We start from the raw sequence: 14521 nt of genomic DNA, 5'->3' as shown, positions 1-14521 counted from the left end.
TTTTTGAGACGGAGTCTTGCTCTGTCACCCAGGCTGGAGTGCAGTGGCCGGATCTCAGCTCACTGCAAGCTCCGCCTCCCGGGTTCATGCCATTCTCCTGCCTCAGCCTCCCGAGTAGCTGGGACTACAGGCACCCGCCACCTCGCCCGGCTAGTTTTTTGTAATTTTTAGTAGAGATGGGGTTTCACCGTGTTAGCCAGGATGGTCTCGATCTCCTGACCTCGTGATCCGCCCGTCTCGGCCTCCCAAAGTGCTGGGATTACAGGCTTGAGCCACCGCGCCCGGCCGCCACGTTTTCTTTATCCATTCATCTGTGATGGACATTTAGGTTGCTCCCTCCTAGTGTGATCAATGATGCCCTAAACATGGGTGTGCAAATCAGGGCCTACTGCCTTATCTCTACCAACTCCACTTCCAAACTCGTTCTAGCCCAAAATCATACAGCTTCTGACTCTCACTTCAGAGCTCCTTCTATAATATCACTAACACACATTCAACAGATGCTTGATGACTGCCAAATACAGCAGGTATAATGCCAAACTCTTGGTCTTGCTCTTAAGTTGCTCATAGTCTAATATAGAACAGCAAAAACACACTAATTAAAAGTGTGAAAGTCAGGTGCGTTGGCACACATCTGTAGTCCCAGTTACTAGGGAGCTAAGCCCAGGAGTTGAAGGCTGTAGTGCACCATGATAGCACCTAATAGCCACTGCACTCCAGGAGGGGAGACAGAGCAAGACTTACTCTCTACAAAAAATAAAAAATAAACCCAGCCTGAGACTCTGTTTCAGGGGTCGGGGACTGGGAAATGACAAAGAAAGAAAGAAACAAGGTACCTCTAACCGAAAGAACAACATGCATAATCAATAACCAATTTACAAGACTTGCTAAAGCCTTTTTGTTATATTTCTCACTGAGAGTGAAGACTAATGACTAGATAAATCCTTTTGCAAGTCGCATGGTTTCTAATTCTTAGTTTTCAACAAAATTAAAAGACTAACCAAGCTGTCAACTGATAAGTTAATTTTTGATGATATGTAACTGATTTTTTGGCACACAATTCAGGTTTCAAAATATTGCGTAACATTGCTGGCTAGGTGTGCTGGCTCACACCTATAATCCCAGCACTTTGGGAGGCTGAGGTGGACGAATCACCTGAGGTCGGGAGTTTGAGAGCAGCATGACCAATATGGAGAAACCCTGTCTCTACTAAAAACACAAAATTAGCCGGGCGTGGTGGCATATGCCTGTAATCCCAGCTACTCGGGAGGCCGAGGCAGGAGAATTGCTTGAAGCCCGGGAGACAGAGGTTGCAGTGAGCCAAGATCGCGCCATTGTACTCCAGCCTGGGCAACAAGAGCGAAACTCCGTCTCAAAAAAACAAAACATTCCTTTGACTAACCTTATTCATCCCCCTCCACCCTTTTTTTTTTTGAGACTGAGTCTCGCTCTGTCCCTAGGCTGGAGTGCAGTGGCATGATCTCCGCTCACTGCAACCTCTGCCTCCTGGGTTCAAGTGATTCTCCTGCCTCAGCCTCCAAGTTGCTGGGATTACAGATGACAGCCACCATGCCCGGCTAATTTTTGCATTTTTAGCAGAGACGGGGTTTTGCCATGTTGGCCAGACTGGTCTCCAACTCCTGACCTCAGGTGATCTGCACCCGCCTCAGCCTCCCAGAGTGCTGGGATTACAGGTGTGAGCCACCGTGCCTAACCGTTTTTTTTGTTGAGGCAGAGTTTTGCTCTGTTGCCCAGGCTGGAATGGAATGGCGCTATCTCAGCTCATCGCAACCTCTGCCTCCCCGGTTCAAGTGATTCTCCTGCCTCAGCCTCCCGAGTAGCAGGGATTAAAGGCACATGCCACCACGCCCAGCTACTTTTTATATTTTTAGTAGAGATGGGGGGTTTTGCCATGTTGGCTAGGCTGGTCTTGAACTACCGACCTCAGGTGATCCGCCCGCCTCAGCCTCCCAAAGTGCTGGGATTACAGGTGCAAGCCACCACACCCAGCCATTATTACTTTCCTTTATAGTTTATTTATGTGAGCAAGAATTTCCGGGACTTAAATTCACAAAAACAAAAACAAGAACTGAAATGAGAACTCTTACTTTGGCTACAAGTAATATTCCTCCATAATGACAAGAATAAATCAAGGCAGGTAAGGGAGCCCTGTCTATCTCATTAAGGAGGGCGTTTCTAATAAACTTGTACTTTTTTGCATAATACTTATAAAAATTTATAATTCATGCATTGTTTTGTACTAAACTACTATAACTCAACTGGTTGAAATAAGAAATAGATGTACCAGAATCTTATAAATGCTACATATATTATTTTGCATGAATCAACTTTAAAAAGAGCAAAAGCAGCTGGGTGCGGTGGTTTACCTGAGGTCAAGAGTTCGAGACCAGCTTAGCCAATATGGTGAAATCCCGTCTCGACTAAAAATACAAAAATTAGCTGGGCATGGTAGCTACTTGGGAGGCTGCAGCAGAACTGCTTGAACCCGGGAGGCGGAGGTTGCAGTGAGCCAAGATCGTGCCACCACACTCCAGTCTGGGAGACAGAGTGAGACTCCGTCTCCAAAAAAAAAAAAAACAAAAAAAAAACCCGCAAAGGATCCAGCTTAATGGTGAAAGTAAATTAATTTACAATTTTTATTTTGGCCGGGTGTGGCAGCTCACACCTATAATCTCAGCACTTTAGGAGGCCCAGGCAGGTGGATCATGAGGTCGAGTTCAAGACCAGCCTGGCCAACATTGTGAAACCCCATCTCTACTAAAAATACAAAAATTAGCCAGGCGTGGTGGCAGGTGCCTGTAATCCCATTACTCTGGAGGCTGAGGCAGGAGAACTGCTTAAACCCGGGGGAGTGGAGGTTGCGGTGAGCCAAGATCATGCCACTGCACTCCAGCCTGGGTAACAGAGCAAGACTCCATTGTGAAGAAAAAAAAAAATTTTATTTTAATTTTTTATACCTATTTTTGTTACAAAGAAATGTGCTAGAATGATAAATAAAAGGTTTCCAAACATATATTATGTTAAAATAAAACATATTATGTGGGCTAAGTGTAAAAAGAATGCAAGTTCCAGGAGAAAAAGGAATTTAAAATTTCTGTTAAAGCATTCTTTAAACAGTTGATGAAAGATAGCATATCGCTCAGATATTCAGATTCCACTGGCTACATTTTAAAAACTGATGTAACCATTTTATTTTTAAATGTTAATATTTATAATTCTCTGGAAGTTATATGCCCTGTAACTATAAGCAGCACTTTTTTGCCCCTTTCTTCTTTTAAAATAGTTGATTCAAATTAAGTATATGTAGCATTTATAAGGCTGTGTTACCTAAATGTATTATTTCATACATTTCATTTAATAAAACTGAATTATGGTAACTTAGTTTATAACTGATAAACAAAAAAATGCATTATAACTTTTCATAAGCTTAAAAACTTAAGATGAAAAGTGCTAGGTGTCAACTTAAAAATGTGTGAGCGGAGGCCGGGCATGGTGGCTCACGCCTGTAATTCCAGCACTTTGGGAGGCTGAGGCAGGCAGATCATAAGGTCAGGAGATTGAGGCCATCCTGGCTAACAAGGTGAAACCCCGTCTCCACCAAAAATACAAAAAAAAAAAAAATTAGCCAGGCGTGGTGGCGGGCACCTGTGGTCCCAGCTACTCGGGAGGCTGAGGCAGGAGAATGGTGTGAACCCGGGAGGTGGAACTTGCAGTGAGCTGAGATCACACCACTGCCCTCCAGCCTGGGTGACAGAGCAAGACTCTGTCTTAAAAACAACAACAACAACAACAACAACAAAAGTGTGAGGGGGGTTGGGCGTGGTGGCTCACGCCTGTAATCCCAGCACTTTGGGAGGCCGAGGCAGGCAGATCACCTGAGGCCGGGAGTTCAAGACCAGGCTGACCAATATGGAAAAACCCCGTCTCTACTAAAAATACAAAATTAGCTGGGCGTGGTGGCGCGTGCCTGTAATCCCAGCTACTCGGGAGGCTGAGGCAGGACAATCACTTGAACCTGGGAGGCAGAGGTTGCTGTGAGCCAAGATGGCGCCATTGCACTCCAGCCTGGGCAACAAGAGCGAAACTCCGTCTCAAAAAAAAAAAAAAAAAAAAAAAGCGTCAAGGAGTTCACAGTATTTCAAAATTATTTTGTCCAAACACCCCGTCTCAACTATAAGGCTTTTCATGACCTAACTCACCTTTCAGCCTTTAAGTCCCAAATTCAAAGAACTACTCACTATCATAATTTAGTGCTTTTGCTTAGTGCCCTAAAGGAAATCAAAGTCCTACTGAATGCTTCTTGATAAGAGCTCATGTCTTCATGCATAGCCACATATTAAAGATTTGAAATGTTCTTTCTTTTACAGATGGAATCTTTCTCTGTCACCTGGGCTGGAGTGCAGGGACACGAGTTCAGCTCACTGCAACCTCTGCCTTCTGGGTTCAAGTGATTCTCCTGCCTCAGCCTCCCAAGTAGCTGGGATTAGAGGTGTGTGCCATAACACCCAGCTAATTTTTAATTTTTTTAGTAGCGACAGGGTTTCACCATGTTGGCCAGACCGGTCTCGAACTCTTGATCTCAAATGATCCACCCACCTCAGCCTCCCAAAATGCTGGGATTACAGGTGTGAGACACTGAATGTGGCAAAAAAAATTTTTTTTTTTGAGATGAAATCTCACTGTCGCCTGGGCTGGACACAGGATCTCGGCTCACTGCAACCTCCGGTGCCTAGGTTCTAGGGATTCCCCTGCCTCAGCCTCCCGAGTAGCTGGGATTACAGGCACGCACCACCACACCCAGCTAATTTTTGTATTTTTAGTAGAGACGAGGTTTCGCCATGTTGGCCAGACTGGTCTTGAACTCCTAACTTCAGGTGATCCACCCGCCTTGGCCTCCCAAAGTGCTAGGATTACAGGCTTGAGCCACCACGCCTGGCCAAAAACGTTCTTAATAAAGCAAATTAAATTTGTTGGCCAGGTGCGGTGGCTCACACCTGTAATCCCGGCACTTTGGGAGGCTGAGGAGGGTGGATCACCTGAGGTCAGGAGTTGGAGACCAATCTGGCAAACATGGTGAAACCCAGTCTCTACTAAAAATACAAAAACTTAGCCGGACGTGGTGCCTGTTGTCCCAGATACTTGGGAGGCTGAGGTGGGAGAATTGCTTGAACCCAGGAGGTGGAGGCTGCAGTGAGCTGAGATCACTCCACTGCACTCCAGCCTGGTGACAGAGGGAGACTCCGTCTCAAAGAATAAATCAATAAAATAAATAAAATAAAATAAAATAAATTTGTTTAGCCAACATGTACAAATGCTCAGGGGGAAAAAAGAACTGTTTAGGCCAGTGTTCCTCAAATGTATTCCACTGTAACTTTCAATAGCCCATGAAATTAGTGTTCCATGGAACACCTTTGGGGAAAGCATCTGGCTAAAGCTTAAGATCCATCTTAAAAGTAAGTTCTGTCTCTTTTTCTTTTTTTGAGACAGAGTCTCGCTCTGCCACCCAGGCTGTAGTACAATGTCACAATCTCAGCTCACTACAACCTCCACCTCCTGGGTTCAAGTTATTCTCCTAACTCTGCCTCCCAAGTAACTGGGACTACAGGTGTATGCTACCGCGCCGAGCTAATTTTTGTATGTTTTAGTAGAGACGGGTTTCACCATTTTGGCCAGGCTGGTCTTGAACTCCTGACCTCAAGTGATCCGCCCACCTCAGCCTCTCAAAGTGCTGGGAATACCGGCGTGAGCCACCACGACCGGCCCAGAGTCAGTTCTTTAAAGCCTTCCAAACTTCAACAAAAAGGCATCCCCCTTCCTCAATATTCTCACAGGCTTTAGCCCTGAACTTGGCTTTGCAATGACCTATGTATCATCTGCTCCTACTTAGGCTCCGCAGTACAGGTTCAGCATCTACCACGATTCCTGGCTCCAGCAGGACTTCAACGCCGGTTGAAAGAACCACCAACTAAACGCTGGGAATTGTGGAAAAGGAGTGGAAAATTCTCAGGTTTTTACTTTGGATGACTGGGTTAGGGAAAATACTTAGAAGGAGCATATGATTTGGTAGGAAAAAGGGAAAGTCCATTTTGGATATGTGGGCAATATATCCTGGAAAGATGAAAATGTCCAGTAGACAGCTGGAAATGTGGATTTGAAATCTGGAAGACAGATCTGGACTGGGGATTTAGAGAATCTTATTACAGGTGACAAATGAAGCTATGAAAAAATCAGTAACATTACTCAGGGAAAAAAGAGTGAAAATGGTCAGGGATATAGTTGCCTAGGGAACACCAATATTTTTAAAGCACAAAGAAAGTTTCTCAAGCCATAAAACTAGGAATTTCCCTTGAATACTCCCCACTCTTGCCCCCAAAACAAAGCCATCTAGTCCAGCAACCCAGTCCTGCCACCTCTGCCCTCAGAAACTGTCCAAAACCCATCTCTTCTCCAGCTCCACTGCTGCCTACCACCCGCCCCAGCCCTGGCATCTAGAGAGCTGCAAAAGCTTTATATGCATCCACTCCTGTCCATACCAATCCCAGGCATCCTTCACCTAGCACCAGAACAATCTTTAAAAACCTAAGTTGGATCGGCCGGGAACAGTGGCTCACGCCTGTAATCCCAGCACTTTGGGAGGCTAAGGTGGGCGGGTCACGAGGTCAGGAGATGGAGACCATCCTGGCTAACACATGAAACCTGTCTCTACAAAAAAAAAAAAATACAAAAAAATTAGCTGGGCGTGGTGGTGGGCACCTGTAGTCCCAGCTACTTGGGAGGCTGAGGCAGGAGAATGGCGTGAACCCGGGAGGCAGAGCTTGCAGTGAGCTGAGATGGCGCCACTGCACTCCAGCCTGGGCAGCAGAGCAAGACTCTGCCTCAAAAAAGGAAAAAAAAAACCTAAGTTGGATCACATCATGTTTCTGCTCCCCATCCTGCTACTGCTTCCCACCACACTTGATCTGGCCCTCCGTGCCACGCTACTCCAGACACACTGGCCTGCTTTCTGTTCTTCACGCCAGTGCAGAAGGGTCCTGCCCCAGACACTTTGTACTGGTGGTTCTCTCTAACTGGAATGTTCTAAGACTTTCAGCTGACTGACAGCCTCTCAATTATCAAACTCAAATCAAGACATCTTAAGCTACTACTGTCATTTAGTATCACATTACTCTGCCTTTAATTTTTGCTTAGCACTTATTATGACAAAATTAACTTAAAATTATTGATCTCCTCTTTCCCCATGAGAGCAGAATTTTAATTTGTTCTATTCACTACTGTATACAGTAGTTCCCTTGGTATCCATGGGGAATTAGTTCTAAGACCCTTGCCCAGCCCCACCAGGATACCAAAATCCAAGGATGCTCAAGTCCCTTATATAAAATGGCCTAGTATTTGCAAATAATATATACACATCCTCTTGTATACTTTAAATCACCTCTAGATTACTTATAATACTTCGTATGACAGAAATGCTATGTAAATGTTGTCATATTTTTATTTTTTAATTTATTTTTGAGGCAGGGTCTTGATGTCACCCAGGGGCTAAAGTGCAGTGGTACAATCATAGCTCGCTGCAGCCTTTACCTCCCAGTCCCACACGATCCTACTATCTCGGTCTCCCAAGGAGCTGAGAACATAGGTGCATGCTACTGCACCTTTATAGAGATGACATCTCACTAGGCTGCTCAGGCTGGTCTCGAATTCCTGGGCTCAAGAAATCCACCAGCTTTGGCCTCCCCAAGTGCTGGAATTACAGGTGTGAGCCACCATACCCAGCTATATTTTTATTTTTATCCATTCTCTTCTCTTCTCTTCTAGAGATGAAGTCTTGTTATATTGCTCAGGCTGGCCTAAAACTCCTAAGTTCAAGCTACCCTTCCACTGCAGCCTCCCAAAAGTTCTGAGATTACAGGCATAAGCCAACATGCCCAGCTGCATTTTAAAATTTGTGTTAATTGTTGTATTGTTATTTTTTAACTGTTTTTTTCCTAAAAAATATTTTCTATCTACAATTGGTTGAATCCGCAGATGCAGAATGCACAGATATGGAGGGCTGACTGCACTCTGGCCTACAGCAGGCACTCACATATTTGCTGTATGAATTAATAAGCGAAAATAGGAAGGAGACAGAGTAAAAAAGTCAGAAAGCTGAAAAGGAAATCAGAAGAGAGAAGCTAAGAAAAGGAAGAAGTCATGAAGAATGATGACTAAGATACCAATGAGGCTGGGTGTGGTGGCTCATGCCTGTAGCTACTCAGGAGGCTGTGGTGGGAGGATCACTTGAGCCTGGGAGGTTGAGTCTGTAATAAGCCATAATGGTGCCACTGCACTCCAGCCTAGGCAACAGAGTGAGACCCTGTCTCAAAAAAAAAAAAAAAAAAAGATGCCAATGAATTTGGCAAATCCATCCTTGGTGTCCTTCATGGAGGCAACTTCAGAGGAATAGAAGAGGTGGAAGGCATATTACCATGGGCCAATGAGTAAATGAGAAGTTCAAGTGGGAAGGGCAAAGGGAAGGAAGAATATGGAACTATTTCGACAGTGAGAAAACACAGGACTTGTCAGTATGGAGAATATTTGTTCATAATTTCAAGCTGAAGGGAAAGACTCAGTTGGGAAGGGAGATACGGAAGACAAAAAAGGAAAGAGGGTTCTAGACAAGGTATCAGGCATTATAGGAAGAAATGAGATCCGAAAGCCACACTGATGAACTTTTTAACCAAAACTACCCGGGCCGGGCACGGTGGCTCACGCCTGTCATCCCAGCACTTTGGGAGGCCGAGGCGGGTGGATCACGAGGTCAGGAGATTGAGATCATCCTGGTTAACCCGGTGAAACCCCATCTCTACTAAAAATGCAAAAAATTAGCTGGGCGCAGCAGCGGGCGCCTGTAGTCCCAGCTACTTGGGAGGCTGAGGCAGGAGAACGGCGTGAACCCAGGAGGCGGAGCTTGCAGTGAGCTGAGATCACGCCACTGCACTCCAGCCTGGGCGACAGCACGAGACTCTGTCTCAAAAAAAAAAACAAAAAAACCTACCCCATATGATTACAGTACAGTATCTGTTTTATATTCAGAAATATCTACTTTCTGGAAATAATTTGTTATTTTGTAATTCTTGCATGCCTTTGGTCTACAAAATTAACAGCTTTCTTAACTCTTAAAAGGTACACATGGGGTGTTTGGGAGCAGAGAGCTATGAGGTGTGCAGCACACTCTCAGATGGTTCAGAGAATAAAAGTTTGAGAGAGAGAGAAAGAGGCAGAGAGTGGGAGAGAGAGAACGTGCAAATGATAAGGCAAATGGCGCACAACAGTGACAACAGGTAAATCTAGGTAGTGCGTATCCAGATGTTCTTTGTACCAAGCTTAGAGCTTTTCTCTAAGTTTGACATTATTTACAAATAAAAGGTTAAAAAAGAGACAAACTTCACACACCTAAAACTAAGTAAGAAAAGCAACTTCCGGCCAGGCAAGGTGGCTCACACCCATCTCTACACAAAACTTTAAAACCTAGCCGGGCGTGGTGGTGCACACCTGTAGTCCCAGCTACTCAGGAGGCTGAGGTGGGAGGACCCCTGGAGCCCAGGAGTTCAAGGCTGCAGTGCCCCACTATGGCGCCACTGGGTGACAGAGCCAGACCCTGTTTCAAGAAAAAGGGAAAAAAAATGAAAACCTAATAGACTCATTCCTTGAAAATTAGAAGCCAGGCATGGCGGCTCACGCCTGTAATCCCAGCACTTTGGGAGGCCGAGGCAGGCAGATCACCAGGTCAGGAGATGGAGACCATCCTGGCTAACATGGTGAAACCCCGTCTTTACTAAAAACATACAAAAAATTAGCCGGGTGTGGTGGCAAGCACCTGTAGTCCCAGCTACTCAGGAGGCTGAGGCAGGAGAATGGCGTGAACCCGGGAGGCGGAGCTTGCAGTGAGCTGAGATCACGCCACTGTACTCCAGCCTGGGTGACAGAGCGAGACTCCATCTCAAAAAAAAAGAAAAAGAAAAAGAAAAAAAGAAAATTAGAATAGAGAAAAAGCCTGAAACAGTGTTTCTGATTCATCTCTAACAGACTAAGCTGATAGTAGCTAAGAATTTGCTGTGGTGGGATATCCTGAGAAAACAATAACCTGAAGTGAAGTAAACTCTAGCAGTAAATCTGATCTCTTCTCAGTTGTACAAATGGGCTGCTGGTGAAGTAACTTTGAAATGACTGCCAAAAAGTATACAGTTCACTTGGAAAAAAATTAAGAACTTATAATATTCCTTATGTAAGAAATATTAATGAGATCAAATACATGGAGTTGTCAAAAATAACAATGACTAAGAGGTACCTTCTTTCCATCTGTGTGCGCAAAGCTGTTTTCTCCAAGCCAAAATCCTACACACTCAAGGGCTCTCTTCCCCCTGAATTGAAGGAGCCACTGTTTTCTTAATGACACTCATCTTCTACTCCTATGACCCCATTCCAAGACCAAAGAGATCAGCTAGAGTAACTCGGAGTCCAAGTGGAAAGGGTCCCTCTTCCTAGCAGAGACACAGAAAAGCACATCCAACTGTAGAGTTTAAACTCAAGAAATCCATAGATCAAGGTTTAATGTGATAAAAAGACATCACCTTAACATGGCACATCTGATTAAGCTCTGACATTAAAAGGAATGACTGACAAATTAGATTCAAATTCTAACACACTCAGAATTAATTTCTCTTCAGGCCGGGCGCGGTGGCTCAAGCCTGTAATCCCAGCACTTTGGGAGGCCGAGACGGGTGGATCACGAGGTCAGGAGATCGAGACCATCCTGGTGAACACGGTGAAACCCCGCCTCTACTAAAAAATACAAAAAACTAGCCGGGCGAGGTGGCGGGCGCCTGTGGTCCCAGCTACTCGGGAGGCTGAGGCAGGAGAATGGCGTAAGCCCGGGAGGCGGAGCTTGCAGTGAGCCGAGATCGCGCCACTGCACTCCAGCCTGGGCGACAGAGCGAGACTCCGTCTCAAAAAAAAAAAAAAAAAAAAAAAAAATTTCTCTTCAAACAGCATGCCCAGTTTCCTCCACTGACTCAGGACTAAAAAAAAAATCAAACAGGGTCTAAATTCTTAGAATAACTTTAAACCAAAATTGAATCATTACTAATATACCTTGTTTTTTTTTTTTTGTTTTTGTTTTTGTTTTTGAGACGGAGTCTTCCTCTGTTGCCCAGGCTGGAGTGCAGTGGCACGATCTCGGCTCACTGTAACCTCCATCTCCCAGGTTCAAGTGATTCTCCTCCCTCAGCCTCCTGTGTAGCTGGGACCACAGGCGCACATCACATGCCCAGCTAATTTTTGTACTTTTAGTAGAGACGGGGTTTCACCATGTTGGCCAGGCTGGTCTTGAACTCCTGACCTCAGGTGATCCGCCCGCCTCTGCCTCCCAAAGTGCTGGGATTTACAGGAGTGAACCACTGCGCCCAGCCCCCACTAATATACTTTCTAAGGAGGGTTCAAGGCAACTATTTGTGTATAAAACTATGATTTTTATGAGCTTTCATTATTTCCTTCAACTGCAATGACCACAAACTACTCTTAAAAGTCCTTCCTAACACAGGCCAAGCGTGGTGGCTCATGTCTGTAATCCCAGCTACTTGGGGGGCTGAGGCAGGGGAACTGCTTGAACCTGGGAGGTGGAGGTTGCAGTGAGCTGAGATGGCGCCACTGCACTCCAGTCTAGTGACAAAGCAAGACTCCTTTAAAAAAAAAAAAAAAAAGGCCTTACAAGAGTTGTTACTCTTGAGCCATGAAAGGAGGCTCATGAAGTTACATCATCTTGCTTGAGGTCAGCGTATAGGAGGAGAGATTACTGAGTAAAGCACTACCAAGTTTATATCAATAACTCAACAAACAGGCACTTAAGATACACCTAAGATGTGCACTACCCAACTGTAAGCCCAAGCCCTCCCTGCCTCCAAGAGCTGACAGTCTAGTTGGAAAGATTCGACCTAAAGTAATAAGTGACCATGTGCTAAAAATAAATAGCACAGGCTGGGCACAGTGGCTCACACCTGTAATCCCAGCACTTTCGGAGGCCAAGGTGGGTGGATCACAAGGTCAGGGGTTCGAGACCAGCCTGGCCAACACAGAAACCCCGTCTCTACTAAAAATACAAAAATTAGCCGAGTGTGGTGGTGTGTGCCTGTAATCCCAGCTACTCAGGAAGCTGAGGCAGGAGAATTGCTGAGGCAGAGGTTGCAGTGAGCAGAGATCACCACTGCACTCCAGCCTGGGCGACGAGGCGAGACTCCGTCTCAAAAAACATAAATAGGTCAGGCGCGGTGGCTCACGCCTGTAATCCCAGCGCTTTGGGAGGCTGAGGCGGGTGGATTATCTGAGGTCAGGGGTTTGAGACCAGCCTGGCCAACATGGTGAAACCCCATCTCTACTAAAAATATAAAAATTATTAGCTGGGCGTGGTGGCCAGCGCCTGTAGTCCCAGCTAATAGGGAGGCTGAGGCAGGAGAATCGCTTGAACCCGGGAGGCGGAGGTTGCAATGAGCCAAGATCGCGCCATTGCACTCCAGCCTGGGCGACAGGGCAAGACGCCGTCTCAAAATAAATAAATACATAAATAAAATAAATAGCATAGACAATATGTTTCCTAAATGTTTTGACAAAGGAGATTCTTACTGCTGTGAGTTAGGGTGGTCAGGAACTAGCTTTAAGGCAGAAGAAAGAGATAAGCTGGGACTGGCAGGGTGGCAGGATTCTGAAAGGCATGAAGGAGGGTCCCACAGGCAGTCTTTACATTTATGAAATACTGTATTTTCAAGTCCACACTCCTTTCTTTTTATTTTTAAAAGAACCCTGGGGGTGGCAGGGTGAGGTGGCTCATGCCTATAACCTCAGTACTTTGAGAGGCCAAGCTGGAAGAAAGGATCACTTGAGCCCAGGAGTTCAAGACCAGCCTAGGCAATATAATAAGACCCCCATATCTAACAGAAAAAAAACGTTTTTTATTTAGCCAGGCGTGGTGGTGTGCAACTGTGGTCCCAGTTACTCAGGAGGCTGAGGCGGAAGGATTGAGGAGTCTTGAGCCAGGGAGGTTGAGGCTGCAGTGAGACATGACTGTGCCTCTGCACTCCAGCCTGGACAACAGAGTGAGAGGAGGGCGGGAAAGAACACTGGGAGATAATAAGCCCAACATGCCCCTAGTTTACAGATGACAAAAGCGAAGATGAGAAGCCTTGACCAGTTGATACAATAAGCAAGGAAATCTGAGTGGTTTTTTCCCTTCTAGCCCAGCAATCAAGGCTAGTGGGGAAGAGAATGAGAAATATAATTCAACCAGAGCAGAAGACCTGTGAGAAACATTAAAAGATAGGTTAGGTCAGACTGGTCCCAATTGCCAAACCAAAGACTCTGAACTTCATCCCTTCAAGCAACAGAAGGATTTCTAGCATTTCGAGAGGAAGAGAGAAAGAAACTAGATGCCTAAAGACTCGTTAGTTAGCTAGGGACGGGCACTGCAATAGCCCAGGTGAGAGATAATAAAGGTATGAATTTAAAAATACACAGAACAAATTAGATTTTAACATTTGTTTTAAACTAAAATCCCCAAGAAAACCGTTGAAAAATCTTGTCTCTTTTGTGAATCTGTTTCAGGGAGAAAAACCTCTAACCAACAAATTTCAGGAACATTTACTGAGAGCCCAAAGGGAGTAATAATTGACCAACAATCTAACATCATTAGCGATTTTAAACAGGCCTGATAAATTAAAACTAGAATTGTCAATCATATTGCAGGAATCTCAAGTTCACAAAGTTCAGGCTACCTAAACAAGGAATACTTATATGCAACTCACTGAACGTTTTACTAAGTTTTCCACAGATTTCTTGATTTTCCATTCAGAGAAGTTTGAGTTGGTCAACCGAAGGCCGACTTATTTCCATAAGAAAGCCCTAACCCTGCTTACAGCACAGGATCTTGTAAAGGGCAAGGACCCAATAAACATTTGCAGAATAAATGAGGCCAGGCCTACGGTGCAGGAACTCCCTCCATCACAGGCAACTCGAATGCTAGTCTATTTCGAATAAAGATCTCAACATCCTGAAATCAAGTCGGGAAGAAAAACCCTCCGGTTAGCGTTCGCCAGCCTTCCCAGGTCGGGCCTCCTGCAAGGCCCTCACGGGGCTGTTTTCCCAAAGTAACGCCACCGTGCTACTTCCCGAAGATGACAACCTCTCAGCTCCCTGCCATGTTCCCCTCCCTCCAGCCAGATCCAGGAGTCGCGGATGCCTGGGGAAGTCGCCCAGCGGCCCGATCCTCGTCAGAGGAAGCGTTTTCCGGAGAGGGGGCTGCCGCCCCGACAAGCGCCTTCCCGCGCCCTACTCACCGTGGCCGGGCGGCCGTGCTCGGGGCCGTCAGCGGCGTCCAGGCGCGGGGCGGCGGCGGCGGGCGCCGGGGCCGGGGCGGCGGGCGGCGGGGCCGGGGCGGCGGGCGGCTGCCTGTGCTTGCCGGCGCGCTTGGCCTTGG

The 14521-nt window shown here is 45.9% G+C and overlaps 1 protein-coding gene across 1 annotated transcript in view; it reads right to left on the bottom strand.

The window, feature by feature from the left end:
* The window catches only part of MAML1 (mastermind like transcriptional coactivator 1), a 54883-nt gene extending 40439 nt beyond the window's left edge, over nt 1–14444 (bottom strand). Inside the window, exon 1 of the mRNA XM_025388717.1 lies at nt 14382–14444. The gene's annotated coding sequence lies outside the window, so the exon portion shown is untranslated. The remainder of the gene's footprint in view (nt 1–14381) is intronic.
* Nucleotides 14445–14521: the final 77 nt, after the last annotated feature.

This window comes from Theropithecus gelada, chromosome 6, assembly GCF_003255815.1.
Source record: "Theropithecus gelada isolate Dixy chromosome 6, Tgel_1.0, whole genome shotgun sequence".
NCBI lineage: Eukaryota > Metazoa > Chordata > Mammalia > Primates > Cercopithecidae > Theropithecus > Theropithecus gelada.
Note: the sequence above shows the minus strand (reverse complement) of the source record. Positions and strands in the feature narration are given on the sequence as shown.